Below are 24,873 nucleotides of genomic sequence, written 5' to 3'. Positions count from 1 at the left end.
GTCTTTTTTTAACCTTATATTAAGACGGCCACACATAAATATTTCCATTAAAAAATTAACTGATTAAAATAACATTAATGCGTTGCTAGCAATGAGCACTTTCGATAAGATGCGGCTAGCTTTTTATACTAGGTGACTGAAAAAAATACCATTTTTAGAATTAATATTGTTTGGATGCCATTCGAGTAAAAAGAACAGTTTGGGTATTATTCCCACTAATGCGTTCCCAAATCACTTTTTTTTATTTGAATGCAGAATTTTCAAAAACATAACCTAACAGCACTTGCAAGAAAGAACAGTTTCTTTAAAGTAAAGCTTACATTAATAGAGGTGTGCCTCCAAAAAGAAGTAATATACACAAAAATGGAAACACACATGTTCTCAGATTTGCATCCCACTTACTGTCCTCCATGAAGAAACATCGAAACCGAATTCAAACAATTTCAAAAGCTTTAAGCATATCAAGACGAGCAATAGAAGTTTAGCATCAGTGAGATAGAAGGGATTACTTGTCTAAAAGCATCAGCGTTGTTCATCATACACTGCCTGAAGGATGAGTTGTTCTCCTATGGTATAGTTCACTTCCGTAGAACTCCGACCTAGGATGATGATGACAATCTAGCCGAAGAGGATTCTCCCAAAGAGACTGATGCTAGCAAAGAAGTCCAAACACGGGCACTCTTTGCACCTTGCTGGAAATTCAGGGTCTTGCATAGCCTCAGTTTGGTCCAAATTCTACGAACATCGACCATGTGAAGGGATCGCATAAGCAACTGACTCGTCTCACAGAATATTTCCAAGTTAAACTGCAGAGTGTAGGAAACCCAGAGAGCCTTGAGATGAGACAGTACTTCTGGGAGTAAGAAAAATACTCTTAGATAGAGAAACATCAAAGCGAATGCCAAGTAGGGCTCCGGTTTTACTATCTCCATCAGAGACAACTCATTCCAAGACATTATATATTTATCGTGATCTCCAGATGCATTGGGTTCTTTTTCGGCAACAAATTGAACGGGATCAAATCCTGAAATCCAGATATTGGTGTAAAGAGAAATGCAATAGTGTTAAATAGAAAACTCGGGTTACTTTTATTGAGCTACAACTCCATTATGCTTTTAAAAGCTAAAAGCAGAAGAGGATATATATATTTGGCATCAGAGTAAATACCTGTTGTTTTCTCAAAAAATTGAACAATTGAGTGGAGATATTTTGGTCCATTGTATCGTACCCTTGATGTACGGTTCACAATTAAAATTGAAGGCAAGCTATGAATTTCGTACCTCGAAAATATACTGTGTTACATGTATGAAAGGTATTAGTTTGAAAGACAAACTACTTTGTTAGTATCGGAATGTGGACATAGATTTGTGTTTTCCTCAACTAACTGATTCACCAAATGTCATTAGTATCTATTGTGCTCCGACTCATCATTTTTCATTAACTGCACATATCGACATCTATTTCTGATAACATGGATATATTGATATGACCTCCAATGTCCAAGTACATAGTCAAAATGATACATAACCAAGTCCAGTAACAAAGATTACCAGACTAATCAATTCAATACCATGAAACTGAGTTTACCGTAAGGATGAAATATAAAAAGAGATCATCAATAGCATGTTTGCAGTCGTGTCAAACACTAATAGTACAAATCAGCACTTAAAAATTCCTTCTCCATATAACATTCATCCAAGAATAACTCCGCCCTCTTAACGTGAAACAGTCATTTTAGTCGAGGAAAAATAAAACCAAAAACGAAAAAAAAAAAAAACAAAAGAAAAAGCAACTCGGTAATTCATGAGCAAACACTATTGCTGAAAGCCAGATAAGTAATTACACACCTTGGTGCAGTGGAAGACTGCTCAACTGCCAGATGCTCTAATTGAGGGAACATGGAACTCAGAATGTCAAATTTTGGACGCAAATCGTGAGAGAATGAGCATCACGAAGCATAAAAGAGCACAGAAGTGGAACCATTTTGCTGTTTGCAACTCAATGCTCTGTCAAGAAAGTCACCATCAACCTGCAAATCGATTGAGAAACATAAACATGTTATCAGAATGTTCGTCTCCAAGAAATTGCAAGTCTTGCAAAATTGGTAATCCTAAAAACATTTCTTACAATCACATGGAACAATGATCTAAGCTAAATTACTTACCATAAATGTGATGACTAGAAGAAAAACAGCATGAACCCTAATTATTCACGTTTCCGAAATACAAGTTGACTGATTATCAAGAAGTCAAGATAATAGTATTATTTAACAAATTTATTTAAATTCTCGTGGAAATAGGATAAGTAGAAAGTAGATAACATTTAATAAAGAATGGGAACAGCAGAATGAAGAGGTAGGTATATCCTATCCCTCGTTTGGATTTTGAGTTTATAGCCACATCAACAACACTTAGAGGATCTTTGTCTTATAAAATCAGTCCAATTTGAGAATCCAAAATCTTTTTTTAAATAAATGAAAGTGTAGGGAGTATATTCTGTTTTCAAACGATAGCAATTTTTTTGATAGCTAACTTGAAAGTTTTTGAAACTTTCAATGGTGCAAAAGAATTTAGCTAACTATAACATCACAAAGTAGACAAGCTTAGGACCAAACGCTTCAAATTAAGAAACATAATGCTATGATTTCTTGCATACATTACTCAAATTGCAAAAACACACGCTGCATCATATAAGAAGGTTCGACTTAAGAAACTTGGATAGATAATGTCTGGTTGCAATATTTTACGGGTATTATTATCATTGATCAGGTGAAGGACATCAAGTACCAGCATCTCCCATACATCCTAATAGGGTACTCGAGAAAGAAAAAATATTTGGTTACTTTCTTACTATTGCATCGGAAAGAGGAAAAAAGGTGGATATATATGGACATCAACATACTTCTCTTCCAAACCAGCATACAAAGGAAAAAAGCCTATCCTAAGGGTTCTTATGATTCATAAACAAACCGATATGGGAGTCATTTACGCTTATTCAATGTTTCATATCTTCAATTAAAGCTTTGCGATACAGATAACATATTTCACTAATCCAGCTTATACTGATCCTAGAATAGACATAAGTAGTGTATCTAGCATAAAACATAGCCCGAATAGACTATGATGCCACAGATCTTCATTTTGCTTGAAGCACTAGTTTCTAATACATATCCGGACATGTATACAGGAATATGATCATCCAAGGACCCTCCAAATATATGACAAAACATAGAAGGAAATGTTTCAAATTGCTAGGTGATCTTGGTTTCAAATACATATAATAGCACTTCAAAATCTTGTAGAAGTTAATAAATATATTCAAATTCCGTAAGCAAGCTAAATATTATAGAATGAAATGTTTCATATATGTTGCAGCTTCCTTTCTATTTTCTCTCCTTTGTTTAATTTTTGCATATTAAATAATACCATTGAAACCCAACACTCTAAACCATCTAAAAAGTCAAATCATAAGCCTTTTTTCAAAATTTTCAGTTTTGAAAATTTTCCAATAATACCATAATATTGCAGGCTAAAAACCCATAATTTAATAAAAAAAATTCCCTTCGTTGAGCAGATTCAGGCAAAATCATAAATAACTAGAATCAAAATTTTATATATATATATAAGCATCGGTTAAAATTTGAATTAGATGCCAAGAACAAGAACCAATTGTTCCTAAATCAATAAATATATAAAAAGTAAAAATTCAACCAAAATTGAGCTAAAAGATTACCTTAAGAGGGGGGATTGGAGAGATCGAAGGAGAGCATTGAAAGTGAATATTTCTAATGAACACGTCATTTTCATGAGAGCAGATAGAAGAACCCAGAACGCAGCGTAATGAACAAAAGGCTGACATATAGAAGAATAGAAGAAGGGAAGAAGAAGAAGAATCCATTTTGGAATTCATTTACAAAATAAAAGAAATCAATAACAACAATAACAGTAACAAGATAAGTAGAATAAACCGTGATAACTGAAACCAGAAAAAGGTAATAAAACTAAGGGTCTGTTTGTTTCACTAAAAATATTTTTTAGGAAAATGAAATCTGGAAAATGAATTATATTTCTGGAAAATATTTTTTAGAAAACATTTTTCAGTATTTGGATGATACATTGTAAAATGTTTTACAGTGTTTGGTTAATTTTTCAAAAAAAGTTTTCAGAATCTCTTTTTAATAAAGAAACATACATATTCAATATGTTTTTATTCTTTACCTTAGTTTTAAAGGTTCATTTTATTTTTTTATATAATTATATTTTATAAAAAATTATATTTTTATAAATACATCAAACTATATTTTTAGATAATATTAATAATTTATGTTAATTGTGTTATAAATACATTATTTTAGGTTTAAAATCTTCATGATGCTTATTCATTCATTTTTTTATAAATGAATTTCAACGTATAATTAATATTATGTAGGTTTATTTGATATAATATTAATAATATATTAAAAATATATTAAGAAGGGAAGGTATTTCGAAAGGAAAAAGAAGGGAAGGTATTTCGGTAATACTTCCAATATGTCGATAATGACACATACAATGGCTAAAGGCATAACTGAGGTAAATGAAACTACATGTCTAAGGTGTTCAGAGGAAGACTATAGCATTACTAAAGGAACAACAATCTACACAGAACATTCCAGTAAATCATTACACCTTTCAAAGAAACTCAATTAAAAATAAAAGTAAACAGCCTACGAGTTGCAACTGTTATTTTCCTAATGATATAGGAATCAGCTATGAAGCGAAACTTGGGTCGCATAAAATCCAAGCCTATACAACTCAGGAGATTAATGCCAGCTTAAGCAAAGAAAATTGTCAAGCAACATAGTCGTTTGAATGAAAAATGAAGATTTTAAGCACTCAAAGATGATGGCAGAGAACAAAAACTGCACTCAATTTTTCAATATTCAGAACATACTTCTTCAATGCTGGTGCTATGATCAGTTGACAGCTGTAGTGCAGTCAATCTCATGGACCGAGCAGAAGCCTCATTAACTGGCTTAACTGTGTTTTCACCCGGTGCCAATGTCTCCTCCATTATACCCTCCATGCTTGATCCATTTTCCTCGTGCTTTCTTCCCTCCATACTGGAACCAACATCTTCTGCTTCATAAGAAGATAAAGTGCTAGAGCACCATCATTCTCTGGGAAGAACCTGTACAGATTACCAAAAACATCAAAACCCCCATCCAACGTCAGTCAACGTTAAGCAGATGAACATCAAATTTCAGTTCAAAAGCAACAATCAAAGCCACGTGACCATATACAACAATTCAAACCAAATATCCCTCAATTTCATAATCCATACGAATAGCGTAAGTGCAGAACCATTTGTTTTTAATCAGAAATGCAAAATCGTCATAGAATTCAAGATCAAAGCATTTAAAAAAAAGGTCAATAAATAAAATTTCAACAATAAAAAAAGAACCCAATTCACATAACAGAAATCAGGTGCTATAGTAACTCAAAAGAATCCACCAACCAACAAAAAATCGATTAAATAAAAAGCAAATCAAACCCCAAAAATGCATAGAGCTGAACATAGTTCTTCAAGCGCTTCTCTTGACTGGACATCCAAGAAAACACCACAACTATGGAAAATGAAAATGGAGCTTTTAGAACTTTATTTTATGCTTCATCGGTGAAATTGAAAATGGAAAATGAGGGAAAAATGAAACAAGAAAAGGAGATCAAGGAAGATGAAAAGAGAGAAGATGAAACGAGAGATACCTGAGAAGACGACCGCCTGCCTCGCCGGTGAGAAGGATTCCAAACAGTCGATCGATTTTTCGGTGTGGAGCAAGGGAGGAGAGAACCAAAGACTGTGTTTTCTGTGTGGAGCAAGGGACATGACAAAGCTGGAAAACAACTTACCCTTTTCCAAACGGTAAGTTGAAATACCATGTTTTCTTCTCCTTTTCCATTGACTGTAAAACATTTTACGTTGACCAGAGTGTTTTACGGGAACCAAACACAAGAAAACGGGGAACTCGTTCCAAACACACCCTAAAAGAAAATAATATAAATTTTGGGGGGAAGGTGTAGGCTATTTTCTGCGTAAAAAAATCTAATCTTCGGTTAGGTTTGGTTGGCTCTTAATTTTATTTTAAAAATTGTCGCTTTTTTGAGACATTGGAAATTATGGATTTTGAAGAGTCCTAAAATTAAAGTTTATTATTACTATATATTGATGATAATTTATCTTTGTGTTTTGTTTATTTTATTATTATTGATTTAATAAGAATATAAGATATAATCACTTTTGTTATTATTTATTTAAGATATTATCACTTTATTTTTATTTAATTAAGATACAGTCACTCCGAGTTAATTTTCATTAACGACAATTAAATATTTTTGATATAATCATACATTTGGTCTGTGTTATTACATATTTTCTCAATTTAGTCATAGTTTTAATAAATTAAAATAAATTTAATCTTCCAATCGAACGATGCCAGAAGGTTGTTCAAAAATACCCAATCTGATTGAGTTGATCCGTCGATCTGCAGACTCAATTAAAAAATATTGAGTATTTATAATAAAAATATCTGATTTTTTGGGTTGGATACCAGACTGATTTTTGGGTCGAGCATGAGTCACAAAATGTTGGTTAATCAGGTACTCTCCAACCTGGTACCTGATATATTATATATTTTTTTATTTTTATTTTATATTCAATTTTTATTAATCCTCAAATTATTTCACTCTAACATAAAAAAATCCTAATTTCTTAAATTTTGATATCATAACATTCTAAATTCTTAATTTCTTAAATTATTTCACATTAACGTTGTAAATTATTTTAAAAATATTTATTTTTAGTTCAAAACATTTGAAATTTAATTATATTTCTTTATTTTAAATTTTAATAAATTTTATTTCAATTATGTAATTTTAATTTTTAAACTTTATGTGTGAATTATATATATTATAGACTTTTCAATTTTAAATTTTATAATTTTTATATAACTTTTAAATATATATATATATATATATATAATTTAAATAAAAAAATAAAAAATAATGAAACGGATACCCGTGACTCAAATTATATATAATATAATTTTATATATATTAATTTAAAATATTTTATATTAACTTATTAAATATATTTTACTATTGACTTAATTTAAAAATATTTTTATTTAAAAATATATAACTTATTTTAATTTATTAAAAGTATGACTAAGTTGAGAGAATATGTAAATAACATGGACCAAATGTGTAAATATATCAAAACATTTAAATGTCGTTAACGACAGTTAGCTCGGGGTGATCAAATCTTGCTTAAATAAAAACGTAAGTGACTATATCTTATGTATTTTGAAATTAGTGACCAAAAGTGGACAAAACTCAAAGATATGTGATTAACTGTGTAGTTAACCCTATTACTAAATATATATATATATATAACAATTTATTTATTTATTTTAATATTTTATGATGATTATAAGGTGATATATGTTAAGAATTTTTTAATTTATGCCGATCAAATGCCACCTTGAGATTGTCTTGAATTATTTTTACTTTATCTTCAACATCTTTCAATAAATCAGGACCAACAAGATTTCGATCTTTTAACTTGAACCAATTTAATGGTGCTCGACATTTTCTTCCATATAAAGCTTCATACGGAGCCATCTTGATGCTCGTTTGATAGCTGTTGTTGTAGGCAAATTCTGCTAAAGGCAAATAATTTTCCCTTGATCCCTTGAACTTTATTTGGATCAACTCTTATTCCTTCTGTCGAGACAACATGACCAAGAAAAATAACTTCTGATATCCAAAACTCACACTTTGATAGTTTGACATATAACTTTTTATCCTTAAGTATTTTGAGCACAGTATAGAGATGAATATCATACTCTTTCTTTGTCTTCGAGTATACCAGAATATCATCAATAAATACCACCACAAATTGATCTAAATAAGGTTGAAATATTCAATTCATCAAATCTATGAATGTTGCTGGAGAATTTGTCAACCCAAACGGCATTACTACAAACTCGTAGTGTCCATACCGTATTCTGAAAGCGGTCTTTGGAACATCTTCCTCTTTAATATTTAATTGGTGATATCCCGATCTAAGATCAATCTTAGAGAAAAAAGTTGCTCCTTTAAGTTGATCAAACAAGTCATCAATCCTCGGAAGAGGATACTTGTTCTTTATAGTCACCTTGTTCAATTGTCAATAATCTATGCAAAAATGCATTGATCCATCTTTCTTTTTCACGAACAAAACCGGTGCACCCCAAGGTGAAATACTCGATCCAATGCATCCTCAATCTAGCAATTATTACAATTGGTTATTTATTTTCTTAACACAATCACAATCATTTGATACGAACCCATAGATACATTATTAATGCCTTGATAACCATTAATATTGAATTCTACCTCTCAATCTGGAGGTAACCCAAATAATAAATCTAAAAAGACATATGGAAATTCCCGAGTTATGGAAATATCATATGATCTTATTTCAGATACTTAAGTATCTATCACCTTAGCTAGAAAAGCTATGCATCCTTCATACATCATCTTAATTGTAACCATTGTTGATATCACGTTAGTGATGATTTCACATTTTTCATCAATCATTAAATTTTTTGTTCTCCGTATTTTTCTAAATTAATCGCTTCTTGCGATCATTAACCCAACCTTAATGCAGAGACAACCAACTCATGATCAAAATGATCTAAAACTCATTAATGATAATCCCATAATATTCATAGGTAACATAAGCTCCTGAATCTTTATCGGACATTTACTATTTGTCCGTCTAACACTTGTATCATGACTGTGACGTATGGGTCTTCTGCTATAATATTACTCGATATCATGTAGAATTGAATATTTCTACTTTGGAATTCCTTATTTCATCTTAAGGAAATCTGTATAATTTTTCCAAATCCAAAAATAATATTTTCGAACAGTTGAAACATTTTCAATCTCAAATGAAAGTCTCAATGTTCACATCGTTCAATAAGAAAACTTGATAATTTGTAGCAATAACTTCATAGTAGTTAATGCTAAAAACACACTATCAAAAAAATTTACTTTTTTTCTTATCATTACGAACTTGATACTTTTCAAGTTCTTGAGAATCCATCTCAATCTAAACAGTAATTCATTGTAACATGAAATGTTAGACAATCTATTTTCGCATATTTATCTTCACAAGGTAACTCTATCCAGTCTTATGGACTTGATATTTATTCTCAATCCAACTTATAACCATTTGATTCACCAATAACTTAACTTGCTTTAAACTTTTAGCGGAAATCATATTTACCGCTTACTCAATTTCTCTTACTCAAATCAACAATGATTTAAACAATTTAATGATTAGCTTAAATATTTCTCACTTATTTAAGCTTACATGAAGAAACCTCAGAATCATCACTAGATTAAAAAATCTCCTCTGAATCCTCATCCGATTCGACTTTTCTTGCAAGTCATTCAAACTTTTTTTTAATCGATTCTTCTATTCAGAAGCTTCAACAAAATGGACAAAATCCCTAGCAACTTCCACCCTTCTAAGGTGTTTTACATAAGTCATGTCGGTCCCTTTTTGTCAACTTCAATCTCGACTTTCTTTTCAATAATTTTGACTTTCTTACCTTAATCTTTAGTTCCAACATCTGAACATAGTCATAATCATCATACTTTAATAAAGAATAACTTTACTCCTAATAAGCATCATCACAGTATATATACAACTATCAGTAACTTTTGACATCCTAGTGGCATGTATACACTTTTTAATTCAAAACAAACTCGGTTTAGTCCTAGAATCGGTTAAACCTGTAGCTCTGATACCAATAAATGTAACACCCATAACCCGTATAATTATACCTATACAGATTATAGATGTCACCCTAATTTTGAAAACCATTTTATCATTCCAAAATCAATGCATTTTAATTTCATACCGTAACATTTCAATGTCATGTCAAAGTTATAAAAATGACATATATCATGCTGATATAAACAAGGTTGACTTATCACAAGTCTTCCTAATGATGTATACAACATCCATATATAATGTTATGCATGTATTTCACTCACATTGACACTTTATATAATCCACAATATGTGCCTCACTAATTGTCCACAATAAACCCTTTTTCTATTTAACTTACTTCGATCACAAATCAATCACAATCTATATTAATCATAAATTCATAACAATACATATGTTAGAATTTTACTAACATAAATACATCCCATAAAAATTCCATAATATACTTGGAACTCATTTTCTACTAAATCTTTAACACTTAATAATTCTTTTTATCACTTAGATTCTTAATACCAAATATTCCATCATAGTACATCAATTATATAACACTCACACAACAACCATCAATTTCTAAAGTTATCGAATTGATCCCTAACTTTTCAAAAATTATAAAATAGTCCCCAAATTTTCTAAAGCTTGTAGAATACATCCTTCATCATTTCCAACCCATATATAATTTTTCCATAATTTTTCTTACTCAAACAATTCATAGCTAAAACTTAAAGAACAAGTTTTAGAAAGATTAAATATGTTCTAATCATTATACATGCTTGAATATGAATCTACAACATATAAATCATCAAGATTTATCATCAATTTCATGAATCCTATCATGAACATAAACCCTTAGATTTGGGATCTTTGAAATCCAACAAGATTAAAAAGAAATATTGGTACCAAATGATAGCATTTTTTGCATAGATCAATTTCATATTTCACGACACAACCCGAATTCCAAAGGAATAGACTCAAAAATGGAAAATAAAATATTTTTTCTTACCTTGGAAGAACTCACACTATTTATGTTGGAGAAGATGAACATTTAGCATGATATTTTAGATTGATATCATGCTTATCATCTTTTAAAATAATATTTAATTCATTAACTTGGAAAATACCTATTTACCCTTAATAAAACTTCATAATCACCATTAAACCAAGATACATATCCTTATCATCTTCAAAATCAAATAAATATCAGCCTTGTCATCTTTCAATAGTCAAAGATGAACAAATTAGTTTTCCACTTTACCGATTTGCCCTTGCAATTTCCAAAAATTTCAATTCAGTCACTTTAATTAAACAGTCCAAATTAAACATGAAATTAAACCATTAAATATTATTTCACAACATTTTAAAAATGTGAAAATAATATTTTTCTTTACTTATTTTTGTGACCCATATGTAATTTTTATAAAATTACATTTTGGTCCCTAAACTTTTCAAAGTTTATATTTAGTCACCAAACTTTACCAAATTTATAATTTGGTTACTAAATAAATCCATTTATGGAATAAAATTCTTTTTGGAAAAATTACCACTTAATTCATTAATATTTTCCCAAATTTTCTACTTTGAACATCAAACTTTCAAAATTTGCATCTTGGTCATTATCTAAATTTTTGGGGTATTACATTCCTCGTGTGGTTTTCACCTTCGTATAGACTTAAGGAAGTGTGTTCCTTTGAATTGAACTTAATCCAAAAGTCTGTAATGGACCATGATTAAGGGCTTGGCAGTCCAAGGGGACACCAACAAAGGATAATTCGTTGACCTTTCTTACTTTAGAGCCAAAACTCATCAGATAATAAACTTAAAATTGAAGTCTAGGTGGAGCCTAATCTGAGTGGGTCTTGTAAAATTAAGTATATAAGGGAAAGCATGTTGAGTTTTTCATTTTATTTAGTATTATTTTATTTTCTAAATAAATGCATGGAACTAGAAAGCATGAGGTTAGGATATGATTTGTTTCTTACTAACCAATTTTATATATATTATGAAAATGCACATATTAATTATTCTGTTTGCATTTGCATAATCATGACATACTCAAGGGTGTTGATTCAAGAGTGATCATTAAACTAAAGGCTTTCATTATGGACAAAGGGTTTCATGATCAAGTAAACTATGAAGCAACCAAAGTAGGGTATCTTGAAGAAGCTTTTAAAATCATGGAAGGATATGCACATAAAAATCCTGTTAGATTGGTGCCAAAAGCTTTTTATGGTAAGAGCATCAATAGAAGCAGTCATAAATGAGAAAATTTTTATGAAGCTCAAGCCCGTTTTGGAAAGACAAAAATAAGAAACTGAGCAAAGAGGTCGAAGCCATGTTTGATAATTTCCGAAAAGTCAGTCAAACCTTCAAAGATGTTGGATTAGGAAAAACTCCTGAAGAATGGATAACAAAAATTATTAAACTGAAGAATGATACAGATTACTGGAAAAAGCAATACGAGGATCAAATAAAGAAATTCTCCTATAACTTTCAAATTACTGGAGAAATATAACGCAACCATCACAAATTTGGAAAAATGTCAAGTTGAAAGCCAGATATTGAAGAAGGATATAGCGAACATGGAAACTTCATATCTGATCTATCAATGTGAGATTAATGTTGAATTAAAATCCACTAGAGCTCAGAACCACACATTGCTGAAAATGGTAGATGATTATAGAGATCTGGTATAAGAACTTTTTAAGCATAAAGGTTCTATGATAAAAGAAAATGAACAATATTGTCTACAAATTCAGGAAATGGCAGGTAAGATTCAAGAAAAAAAAAGATGACATGAAGAAAGCTGCTGCTCAAGTAAACAAGGTAGCCCACAAGTTGGTGAACTTAGCTGGTTTTACAAGGGAGCTAAAGCAGGATGATGATATGATTCTGGAGCATAAATTGAAATTAACTTGGCTTTTTAAGGAAATAGAGAAATTAGGAGGGAAAGCTATCCCTTATATGTAATGATCATTTGGATGTATTGAAAAGTCCTTTTTGTGTCCAATGGAAGTTGTTTTAAGATAATTACTCTTGAATCACACCTTTTCATACATGTATTTATATATATATTTTACATTCACAATCATGTTCTGCATAGCATGATAACATGTATCAGTCATGAAAACATGAGAGTAAACAGTAAAATATTTTGGAATATGGAGTTCTGAAAATCAGGGGCAGGTCTTAAAAAGATTGAAAGTAATGAATAAAATATTAACTTGAGTTGAAAGGGTTGAGAGAATCCAAGAACATCTTATGGAAATACAACGAGAAATGCTTAAAGAAACAAGAAGGTTTCAAGCTGAGTCTAGGGACCAGTTGTCTAAGATTACGGGTATGATGGTTACTTTGCTATATGGGTAGAAAATGTCAGAAGACCCTATTGAGCATGAAAAGATGAAAGCCTCAGTAAAAAGTCTGGATTTCAATGATATGATGACAAATGATCAAGAACCTATTTTGCAATATAGAAATCCAACCCATTTTCACGAATCAGGAAATATGACAGATAATATGGATATTGAAGCTGATACAAAAAAGAGAAACATGGAACAGTCCCATTGAAAATGGATAAAAAGGGAAAGAAGGAAAAAATGATGACACATTTCTTTCCAATTCCAATTTTGTATTCAAAATTGTTATCCTTTCTCTTTGAAAGTGGTCTTTTAACACTCATTCTTCCTAGTACTTATTTGCATCCAGATTGGAAAAATATCAAGAATCCATGCAATTATCATTTTGGAGATTTTGGTCATTCTACTTAAAGTTGCATAATGTTAAAATTAAAAGTCCAAGACCTTATGGTAGAAAGGTTATTATGTTTTGAAGATGGGAAACCTAAGCTCCTCAGAAAATCAAAGCTGGTTGAAAAGGAGAAATTTTCAAGTCATCGTCTCTCTCAAGACAATGGTCAAAAGTCAGATATTCAAAGCAAACATTTTCAGGAAAGCAATAGTAAAGAAACAATCATATCAAGGGAATCTCTACCCTGTTTTTATTCAATCTCTACCCTCTTTTCCTTCAATCTCATGCAACAAGTTATACGCCAAATTACATGAATGCCAACTTATTGCCCCATGTCTGGCTAAACCATTGACACCTCCTTACCCAAGATGGTATAATAAAAGGGTCTTTTATGAGTATCATGCTGGAATCCGAGGAAACTCTATTGAAAATTATGGCAACTTCAAACGACGAGATCTTCTGACTCATGGAATTATAGAAGTGGATGCCAACAGTCAATCCATTTTGATCAAACATTTGGAAGTCAACTACAGAAATGAAGCTGATAGTGTCAAAACAAATGGAGGATAAGGTAAAGCTAAAGATAATGAAGCATGTATGACATATTTAACTCTTGATACTTCTTCTGAGCTAAAAATAAGGCAAAAATGAGAAATGAAAAAGCAAAAGGAAAGGTAATTCGTGACTGGCCTACATGTTTAAAAAGAAACAAGGTAGATACAACCTTGGAGGCACCTATATTAGATCTTTTAAAATTAAGAAAAACATGGGCAATTTAACGAATGCTACTCCAAGTACAGCTGCAAGAACCATCTAGATTCAAGACTCAACCATCGTCATCAAAGAGATTGGTTCTGAAATTCAAACTGAGCTCAACTGCCAGTCAGAAAAGATAATAATAGGATTTGATCTAGAAATAGCTCAAGGGAAAGCTGAGTTTTGTGTACCCAAAAGCTCATCCAAAAAAGCTACCCAAGAAATGATCAAGAAATGATGGATGTGTTGTCAAATGTTCCTTGATATGATCTGGAATATCATTGTGAAATCATAAAAAAGCTTCGAACATCATACAAAGAGTTCTCTGGTTGAGAAATCTATATAGAAACCACATTAAAGGATGGATATGCTGTCAATGTTTTACGAACCAGTAATTATGGTACTGAACCAATGTTGCAATCATGTGACTGAAATAAGATGAAGTTTGTCTTCACATTCTAAGAATTAGAGATAAGAAATGAAGAAAATTTCTTTACACAAATGAACGTTGGAACTTTAACAACAAGAAACTAGTGAAGCCAACTACGATTGAACGATGGGTTATGATTTGAAAAACCTTGTTCAAGATCAGATTAGATGTGAAGACATGAAAGGAACTAGGATAAATCCTTTTATATGATTAGATGTGGAAACATGAATTTAGCATTTTCATATCTACATTATGCAAAAGATGATAGTTTCTCTTTTCAAAGACCAAAGCTTTACCAGATTTTTACACAAGTTCAGATAGAGACAACTGACGTTATCAAGAGAAATGGGGCAACATGGTCATAATTCTGAGTATGGCAAGAGTCCCATAAATGAAATAGTTCTTCTGAAAGTAAGAGAAGATAAAAATATACAAGATGATCATATGATTCTTTGAAAATGCAAGCTTGAAAGCATAAGTTGCTAAACTAATGATTGAAGTGAACCCTAAAAAAAAGATGATCAAGTGGAAGCAAATCCAACTTTGAATCTGATCTTTCCGGAAGAGTAGTGAAATTAGATTCTTTTCAAGTCAATCAAATTCAATCTTAATGGAAGAGTAGTGAAGCAGAAGTAAACTGAACTCCACGAAAGAGTAGTGAAGCAGAAGTAAATCTGAACTCCACGAAAGAGTAGTGGAATATATTTTTTTTAGAAAAGTATGAAATCTTCATGGAAGAGTAGTGAAATTAGATTCTTGTCAAGTTAATCAAATTCAATCTTCACGAAAGAGTAGCGAAGCAGAGGTAAATCTGAACTCCACGAAAAAAATGAATTTTTCAGCAAAGTATGAAATCTTCACGGAAAAGTAGTGAAATTAGATTATTGTCAAGTCAATCAAATTCAATCTTCAAGGAAGAGTAGTGAAGCAGAAGTAAATCTGAACTCCACGAAAGAGTAGTGGAACAGATTTTTCAGCAAAGTATGGAACCTTCTCGAAAGAGTAGTGAATCAATCCAAGTTTGAGTCTGAACTTTACAGAAGAAAAGTGAAACAGATTATGTTCAAGTCATTCACAATCAAAATTCGAACTCAATAAAAGAGTAGTGGAACAGATTTTTAAACAAAGTATGAAGCCTTCATAAAAGAGTAATGAAGTCATGCAAATTCAGCCTTCATAGAAGAGTAATGAAGCAAATCATTTGTAAAGTCAACTTTCAGCCTTCACAGAAGACTAGTGAAGTAGGAATACGATCAGATAAAACTTTACTCTCTACGTAAGAGTAGTGGAACGAATCCCCAGCAAAGCAAGAGGTTCACTCGATAAAAACTTGTATTTTTATCTTTGCTTTATTCCTGCTTACAAAAAAATAAAGCAAAAAGGGGCAGCTGTCGATAGTCATTTTCGTCCGAGTGACGTTTATTATACATTATTATATATAATAATAATATTATAAATATTATTATTTATAAATCCCGAAGACTAGGTTATAAAGTGAGGCACACAGCCCCGATTACAAACCCGAACCCAACTAGTTACAACCCAACTCGGGCTAGGTCCAGATTTGGGTTACAATTAATTCAGGCCCAACAAACTAAGGCATGCCCAATTCCAGCAAGCCCACGAGCAAATCCATCAGAATCTAGGGTTTCCACCAACGTTTCAGTGCCGCACAGCTCTCCACCGTCCGATCCAGATGAAGATCGACGTACCTGATTATTCTAGATGATTCCAGAAACCCTAGGGTATCATTGCAACCCTAGGGTCTATTCCGGCCACCGCCTCCATCGCTCTAACTGAAGACTGCAAAGATGGTTGCTATCTCTCCAGATCTCACCATAGCACTCCAGAAGCCTCTAGAAGATCAACACCAGCCGTACAACGCATCAAGCTAGGGTGAGTCACTACTGTAGGTCCGGTGACTCACCAGATCTCACCATCAGTACATCGATCTTAAGGGGCTATATAAACCCCAGCCATGCAAAGAAAAAAAGGCAAGAGAGACAGAGGCAAACAACAACAAGAACGAGAAAAAGGAAGCACTATAAGCAACAGAGAACAAATACCCACACAACAAATAAGAAAGAAATGAAAGAGCAAAGAGAAGAGATAGAGAGCACTTACCATCGCCGAAGCCTAAGGGTCGTCGGAAAGTTGATTTTACCGAAGGTAAAAATCCAAGATTTAGGCTTATTGAAGGAGTTTTAGCATAAAAGGGACTCGGATTCGAGACGAGGGTGTATGGATCTACGTTTTGGAGGTAGTTTGGTATTTTGCGACCACCATGGGTGGTGATCTCTCTTTGGGCCAGTTATAGGGCTTAAATACTCTCTCTCGAATGACGTTGTTTTAGGGAGGGTATCTTTGTAATTTTTGCATGGTTAAACTACATGCATGGTCCCCTTGATTTGTAAGCCTTCCATTTTGGTCATCGAAATCAGGTTTATTCGTATTTTAATTTTGTATATTTATATTCTAGTCCTTATATATATATATATATATGTATATTTAGGTTAATCATACATTTAGTCCGTACATATTAATAAGTTTACATTTTAACCTATGTTAGTAAATTAGGGTAAATTATATAATTAGTCTATTATTTTCAATAACATTTCAAATAAGGCTAATTAATTTTATTATTTTATCTCTTTAATTACTATTATATAATTAATCAATATTAGTATTTTTACTTTAGGATTGTTATTATATATAATTTATTAATTTAATTTAATATGACTTAAATACTAAATAATAGTACTAGTAATTTTTATTTAGCATTTATATTAAGTTATTTAATAATTATTAAGTTTCAATAAGCAAATTTGTCATTTACTTCAAAAACATTTAATTAATAAATATCGGTACCAAATTTGGACGTTGTGTGAATACTAATTCTTTCCCATACGTAACTGACTCCCGAACTCTTTTTTTTGTAAGAAGACCCGAGTTGTATTATTTTAATATTATTTTTAGGAATTTTTATTAAAATAATATGACATTTCGGTGACCAATCTTGCCATATAAAAGATTGGTGGTGAGTCTACAATTTGGTGTTTTATCTGATTCATGGAGGATAAACACTTATTTTTTCTAGACTAGTTAAACCATCTAGGGTGTACATTTGCACTCCGTCGCCAGGGCAGAGAAACGTCTCAACACAACTCTTTGCAACCGTCGAAAGAGTGTCGCTTACTATCCTCGCATTGAAATAGAAGCCATCGTCTTTGGTAATGAAGTCTTTGTCAACCCCCACAATACCACCAAGTTCCTCGTACCAACTGCCATGAAGAATATCCACCAAGTCTTTTTGTATGCCTTCATCGTCGGAGTTAACCAATTATTCATCGGCTCCGAGATGTTCGAATACTTCTAATTTTTATTTTCTATTAATGATTTTCTACAAGTTGAAATGATGAAGGAAAGGTCCGTTAAACTTTTGCTTGGAGAAGATATGTCAGATGGAAGGAATGGAGTTTGTACTGCTCTTGTCACTTCTAATTCCATTACAAATCTTCTTATTAGTTTCTTGTACTTGAATTTCTTTTTTTTTCTTTGTTCATCATTAACAAAAGGATGAAATCCAAATGAATTTTCTAATTTCTTGCAGTTGCAGTGTTTGAGAGACTATGGAAGTTACAACCATTATCATCACAAGGGAAGTTGATGTGCCATGGCTTTGGTTATCTTCACCCTCATGTGCCCACTTCCCCAAATCCCAATGTTCCTCCTCTCAACTCACTTATTAAATCAAAGTGCTTCAATGGACTGTAACTGTCACTCCTACACACAAAAATAGTATCGCCTATTCTGGGTTCATTCCATCTAGGATTTTCACCACAAACCTAACAATAAAACACAAAGCATGTCACCAACAATGATTATTATATGCATAGCACATTTTTGTTCTTGATTCTCAATTTTAATCGATGACCATGAAACCAACAAAGGCGCATTGACTGGGTTTTCCAACAGTGTAGACATCATTGTACGATCAGATCTTCTTGGGACAATATTGTTCAGTGTTTGTGTCACATGGTCGACTGCTTCTGCAACATCCAACAGCACAACCAATGCAAACAACATCTCTAACTTTGAACTTGGTTACATTGAAACCAACCTCCATGTTCGCTTTTCTCAGTCATCTCTGCTAAATCAACATTTTAGGATGCTTTCAATTAAGGACGAATACAAGATTTCATGTTAAGGGGAGTTGACAAGCGTCGTAATTGTCAAATAAATAATTCCTATTTCTCAAAATAAATAATGGAAAATAGTAAAGAGGAGTAGGGTCAATCCGTAGGGACTAAGGAGTTTCCAATGATGAATTGTCTTGATCTTGATTTAACGAAAAATTAAAAAAGGGGGTTTTAAAAAAAAGTGGAAATCTAAAAATGAAGAAAATAAAACAACAACAAATTTTTGAAAACAATATAAGATGATGAAAATTGTAACACCCATTCCCCATATACGTTTCTGTACACAAGTTACAGGTGTCACATGACTTTTTTTTTATAAAAAAACATTTCTTTATTTGTAAACCCATAAAATTTTGGTTTCATTAATAAAACATTTTAGTGCAAAAAAAAAAAATAAAAGCTTGTTAACTTTCAATAGATAAAATAATCTTAAGGTTATAATATATTACAATAACCGTAAGACAAATACATTCCAAAGCATTTTATTAGTCTAATACATGCCATCTAATTATCAAAAGTAGACACAATTGTCCTACAATTACTGATGAGTCAACCTTAGATTGATGATCTCTGTTGCACTCCTTCTCAGTTAGTCTTTGCTAATACTTACGCGTGAAATCAACACACACTAAGTATTTACTTAGTGAGGCATAAAAATATTAATAAAATGAAATTCATACACAAGCACATCATGACTATCAAAATACAAACTAAATCGTATAATTCATAAGAATAATTAAAACTATTCTAGTAACCCAAGTTTTTCTTCACATAGTCATCGAAACCATTTTATTATGCCTAGCATACCTATCTATAAGTATTTTCCCAATTATCCTTTATTTTGCCCAATGTATGTCAAATGAGAATGCAAGGTACATGCATTGCACCGAAGTGCTGAAATGGAAATTCACAAACTTATTATGAATTCCATGGATTGCACACATAGTGCCAAAATGATTATTCATAAACACATTATGAATACCATGGGTTGCACATTTAGTGCCGAAAATGCACCGTTATGCATTAAAAAAATCGATTGATAACTTATATACATAATTGTATATTGAAATGGTAATTCACAAACTCATTATGAATACCATGATTACACATATAGTGTCAAAAGTACACATAGTACTGATACGAAAATGCACCATATGCATTAAACAAAATCGAACGATACTATCATACACAAAGTATGTCGAAATGAACCTATGACTCTCAATGCACATACAATGGGTTTTAAGTAAAATTCATAGATTTAAACCTTTATTTCTGCAATACTGATAACCATTGAACAACATCAACATTCATATATTCATTTTAGAGCAGTTCATACTCTAAAACTTATTCATAATATCACTCCCATAAACATTATGAAAACATATCAAAGTACTGTAAAACATGATTTATCAAAACATTTGAGGTTGACTCATCGTAAGTCTCCCTTATTTCATAGAAGTACCACAAATGCACTCACCTGATATGCCTCACTCGTATACTGTAATGATGTCCGACTATTCGACAACTTTATTCTTACCCTTTTTCTTGCTTGAATCTGGAGCTTGGTTACGATCTACACAAGCATCCATTATTTATACATACCATACAAATATTAGTATACTTTCTAACATTTATACTTGTAGTAATACTCAAAAGTACTATTATTTTCAATTTATATTAAAATTTATTATATCTTTAAAATTCCAAACCCTACTATGGTATCGATACTTCTATACTATTGTACTGATACTCCCTTCAGTATTGATGCCATCGATATTGTTCATCCTAATTCCTCAATTTTAAACCTATAATATCGGTGTTGTTCTTTGAGTAGCGATACCCTTTCCTAGATTTTCCATTTTTCATTTCGTCTTTTACCCAAATTTCGTTTCATTCTCTTACTTTTTCCTCCAACAATACCATTAAACTCATCCTTACTAAACCCAGCTAACTTTCCTTCATTAATCTTCCTATAACATCTAAAAACTTTAAAGAACACTCCAACCCAAGAATCACACAACTTTTTCATATATGTTTTTAATCACAACCAAGGCTTCTAATCTCTCATTTACTTATTTGAAAAGTCAAATTTACTTGTAAACTTCAATAAAAACTTATTTTTCATCATATCACTCAAAAACCCATTTTCTTAAATCTCAAATAATTAACTAATCACTTAGTTTTAATCATCATTGAAATTTACTTAAGCCTCTATATCACTTAAGGTTTCAAAGCCAACCCATAAACTATAGGAAAAACCAACTTTAAGAAATCTTACCTTTGGGCTGTGGGGAGAGCACGAGATAAGAAGAAAGAAAAGAAGAAAATAAATTAGCTTTTTTTTTTCTTCAAGTTTTCCACTTTTCCTCTTCTTAAATATCCATAATAAATAAACTTTTAAATCCATTCCCCCTAAAGGACCAAAATGCCCTTTTATTCTTCAATTTTTACTAATAGGTCTTAAACATAATTTTCCCAATTCATTTCTTGTACTATACCATTTATTCAATTTAATCCTCCAAATTTAAAATCCTTTCACTATAGTTAACTGACCCGATGTTTGGGTTATTACAAAAATAGCCTCAAGTTTGCTTTGCCTCAATTCTCCATTAATCATCGAAATAGATTTTACTTCGGAATACATGCCGGTTACAATCTACAAGGCTCAACCCTTGCAACTTGTTTTTCTCTCCGATAAACCAATATTCTCAAGTTTATCTCTAGAATTCAGTCCTTGCTAGACCAACCACAACTACCTTCATTAGCACCAATACAACTTTTAAGCGCTGAAAAAACGTGACTCGGGTTATGAAATCTTAATAAGAATCGAACCTGATCTCAATTCACCTTAGCGGACCACCACTATGTTTGTTCATAGGAAGTCAAATTACGACCAACTGATTCTTCCTCACAACAATTCATCAAAACAACATTCAAACCAATGTCATTACAGCAAAAAAGGTTTTTAATAGCGTTTTTACAATCATATAGCGGCGTTTTTAAGCACCGCTAAAAACCTTGTGGTGAAAAAAATACCACTAAAGGTTATGATTTTTAGCGGCATTGTTTCCATAAACGCCGCTAAATATCTTTTCATTTGTGGCGTTTACAAAAAATGCTCATAAATCTTCTGACATATAGTGGTGTTTGTTCCCAAAAAAGCCGGTAAAGGTCATGACATATAGGTTTGTAAATTTAAAACGCCACTATTAACTGTGTCTATAGTGGAGTTTTTGATAAACGCCGCAAATGATCTATAACTTTAGTGGCGTTATTTTTTAAAACACCGATATTGAGTATGTATTTAGTGGTGTTTGTATAACAAATACCGCTAATTAACACATATTTTGTACACGGTGTTTTCTACTATTTTGTTACCCAAATTTAAAATTTTAACATGTAGCATTATCCAATAAACATGACATCCATAACAAAAAACTTCAAATCCATAACAACCAACTTGAAATCAATAATAATAAATCAAACTTTACATTAACGTAAAATATAATGTAGTTCAACATTGTTAACTAGAATGAACAATGCATATATCTAAAATAAGACCTAAGATGGTGAACTCTGAGGTTGATTTTTTCGTATCATCTGCATTATAGCTTCAAGTTGATTTTCAAAGTCTTGACATTTTTACTGATATTCTACTTCTCGCTCTGCTTTGCTGGCTTCATTTTTGGCTTTCATGTGAGCCATTTTTGATCCATTTTAGCCAACTGTTGTTTTAACGACTAACTTTTAATTGGAAAGACTGAATCTGTGATGACATGTACTGAGATGAACTGGATCCAAAATATTTGGTGGGAGTAACGAATGATCCTTGATAGTGAACCTGACCATATCTTTGAGGACCTAAAACTTCATTAACAACTTGATTTTTGATGTCATCCGCATTAACAATACCATGACTTGAAGCCGTAGCTTCATACTCCACCCTTTTATCCTTCAATTTTTCCTAATAATAAATTAAATAGTTATTTTAAATAAGAATTACATACTATAGATATAAATATAACATAATTCAAATCTTGTGTCCAATAAATGTCCCATAATTTCTATAGCTTCATCAGTCATAGGAGTGACACCCCTTTTTGTATGTGTTATGTCAAAGAGATTTATTCATCCAACTTTACAACTAGACGTATTTTCCTACAATGTAGAATAAAAATGAAGTATTGCAAGAAATTAATTAATAATATTACTAATTTTCGTTAGTATGTGCTACCAACTGTAAATCACTATGTAAATAATAAATAATAAATAATACCTCATCATTAGCTCTACAAGCAATGCTCTTCGATCCAACTGTGTGAGTAATTTTTTTTGTTGTTTGCTAGCACTACCAACATGCTCTCGGTCCTACAATTTGAAATATTTACTTATAAAGTCAATATTATAATGACATTATATTATTTTTGAAAAATACATCATACTTGTCATTTATTTGAACTCCAAAACCTGACTGGATCTTCCCATTGATACTTGAGCATTCCAGGTGGGACAGTTTGCAGCTTCTCTTCAAGGCTAAGATCATTATTGAATTATTTCTTTTTTAATTAACTCTTGTGGTCTCTCTATCTCTTCCCTAACGTTGTTTTAAATAATCGTCTGAGACATCTAAAGAAAATTTCTCCTACAAATAACAAAAATGTTCAAAGTAAGTATAAATTACTGTTAAACTGTTATGGATTATCTATTATAATGACATTATTACATTAACAAAATCCAAATCTTGAGTTTTGTTACTATTTTGCATTTCACGCAATGAATCATAATTGATCGGCAAAAGATTATCATTACGTGCAACTATGCCTAAGTAAATGGATAAATGGCGTACTTCTGGGCCAATAGGTTGGCCCACATAATTTCTTGAAACTTTCACATGGTGCTCAGGAGGAATTTGGTATAATTCCATCAACGTTGTACGTCCTCTAGTCTTGCGTGTTCGATCATTTTCAACTATATAAGAAATAATTAAATTTAATTTTTCAAAATGAACAAACAATTAAAGAAAGTGTCAAACATTACCTTCTATTTCTACAACTTCTTCAACAATAATAGGAACTTGCGAAGAGTCAACAGCAGTCGATTCCTCTTTTTTTGTTTCATCATCCTCTTGAGAAGCTTGAACAATCTGCAAATCACTTAATTTTCTACTGGGCATGATATATGTAATAAACAAACAACAATTTTAGTAAGAAAAATGATTCAATTAATGAATATATTGAAGGACAACATGTTATAAGTTATAATATTATATATTAAAAAATTAAGATATAAAATCTTAATACATTCTTATGTCATATCAATTCTCATAAATATATTCATCCACGTCCTCCCGAACCCCTTAAAATTATGTAATATCAGTGATAGTTTCATCTAAGTTTTGTTCTACAAAAGGTAAAGTTTCTGATCTTGTTTCAATGTCATCTCTACTTCCGTCCCCAATGTCTATCAAGTCTCTAGGGGTATTGCGGAGCACAAAATACCAACCCTCATCCATTGGATCATGACAGTAAAAATTTGTTTGACTTAAGAAGAAAATACATATGGCTCATCCAGCAATCGTTGACCATTGTGAATTAATCGAGAGAAATTCACTAATGTAAAACCAAATTTATCTCTTTTTATGCCTCAAGTAGTGTTTACATCAACCCAATCACATCGAAACAACACAACCTTTCATTTTCCATAATAATCCAACTTAATAATGTCCGTAAGAATTCCATAATATTCTACATTTCCCTGTAAAGGTTGATTGTCCCTGGCACTAGCATAACTTGTAGTTGAAGAAGTAACAACTACTCCACAATTTTGTGTCCTCCTTAATCTTTCATGAGATTTTGTGTGGAATATATTATATATTTTAACAATTCTATTTGGACCTTGAGAAAGTCATTTAACATATTCACT

At 31.6% G+C, this 24,873-nt stretch overlaps 1 pseudogene; it reads right to left on the bottom strand.

Annotated features, from left to right (window-relative positions):
- Positions 1-511: 511 nt before the first annotated feature.
- Positions 512-3,897, bottom strand: LOC120144542 (annotated as a pseudogene).
- Positions 3,898-24,873: the final 20,976 nt, after the last annotated feature.

Source organism: Hibiscus syriacus, unplaced genomic scaffold, assembly GCF_006381635.1.
Source record: "Hibiscus syriacus cultivar Baekdansim isolate YM2019G1 unplaced genomic scaffold, ASM638163v2 tig00110890_pilon, whole genome shotgun sequence".
In the NCBI taxonomy this organism is placed as follows: domain Eukaryota; kingdom Viridiplantae; phylum Streptophyta; class Magnoliopsida; order Malvales; family Malvaceae; genus Hibiscus; species Hibiscus syriacus.
Note: the sequence above shows the minus strand (reverse complement) of the source record. Positions and strands in the feature narration are given on the sequence as shown.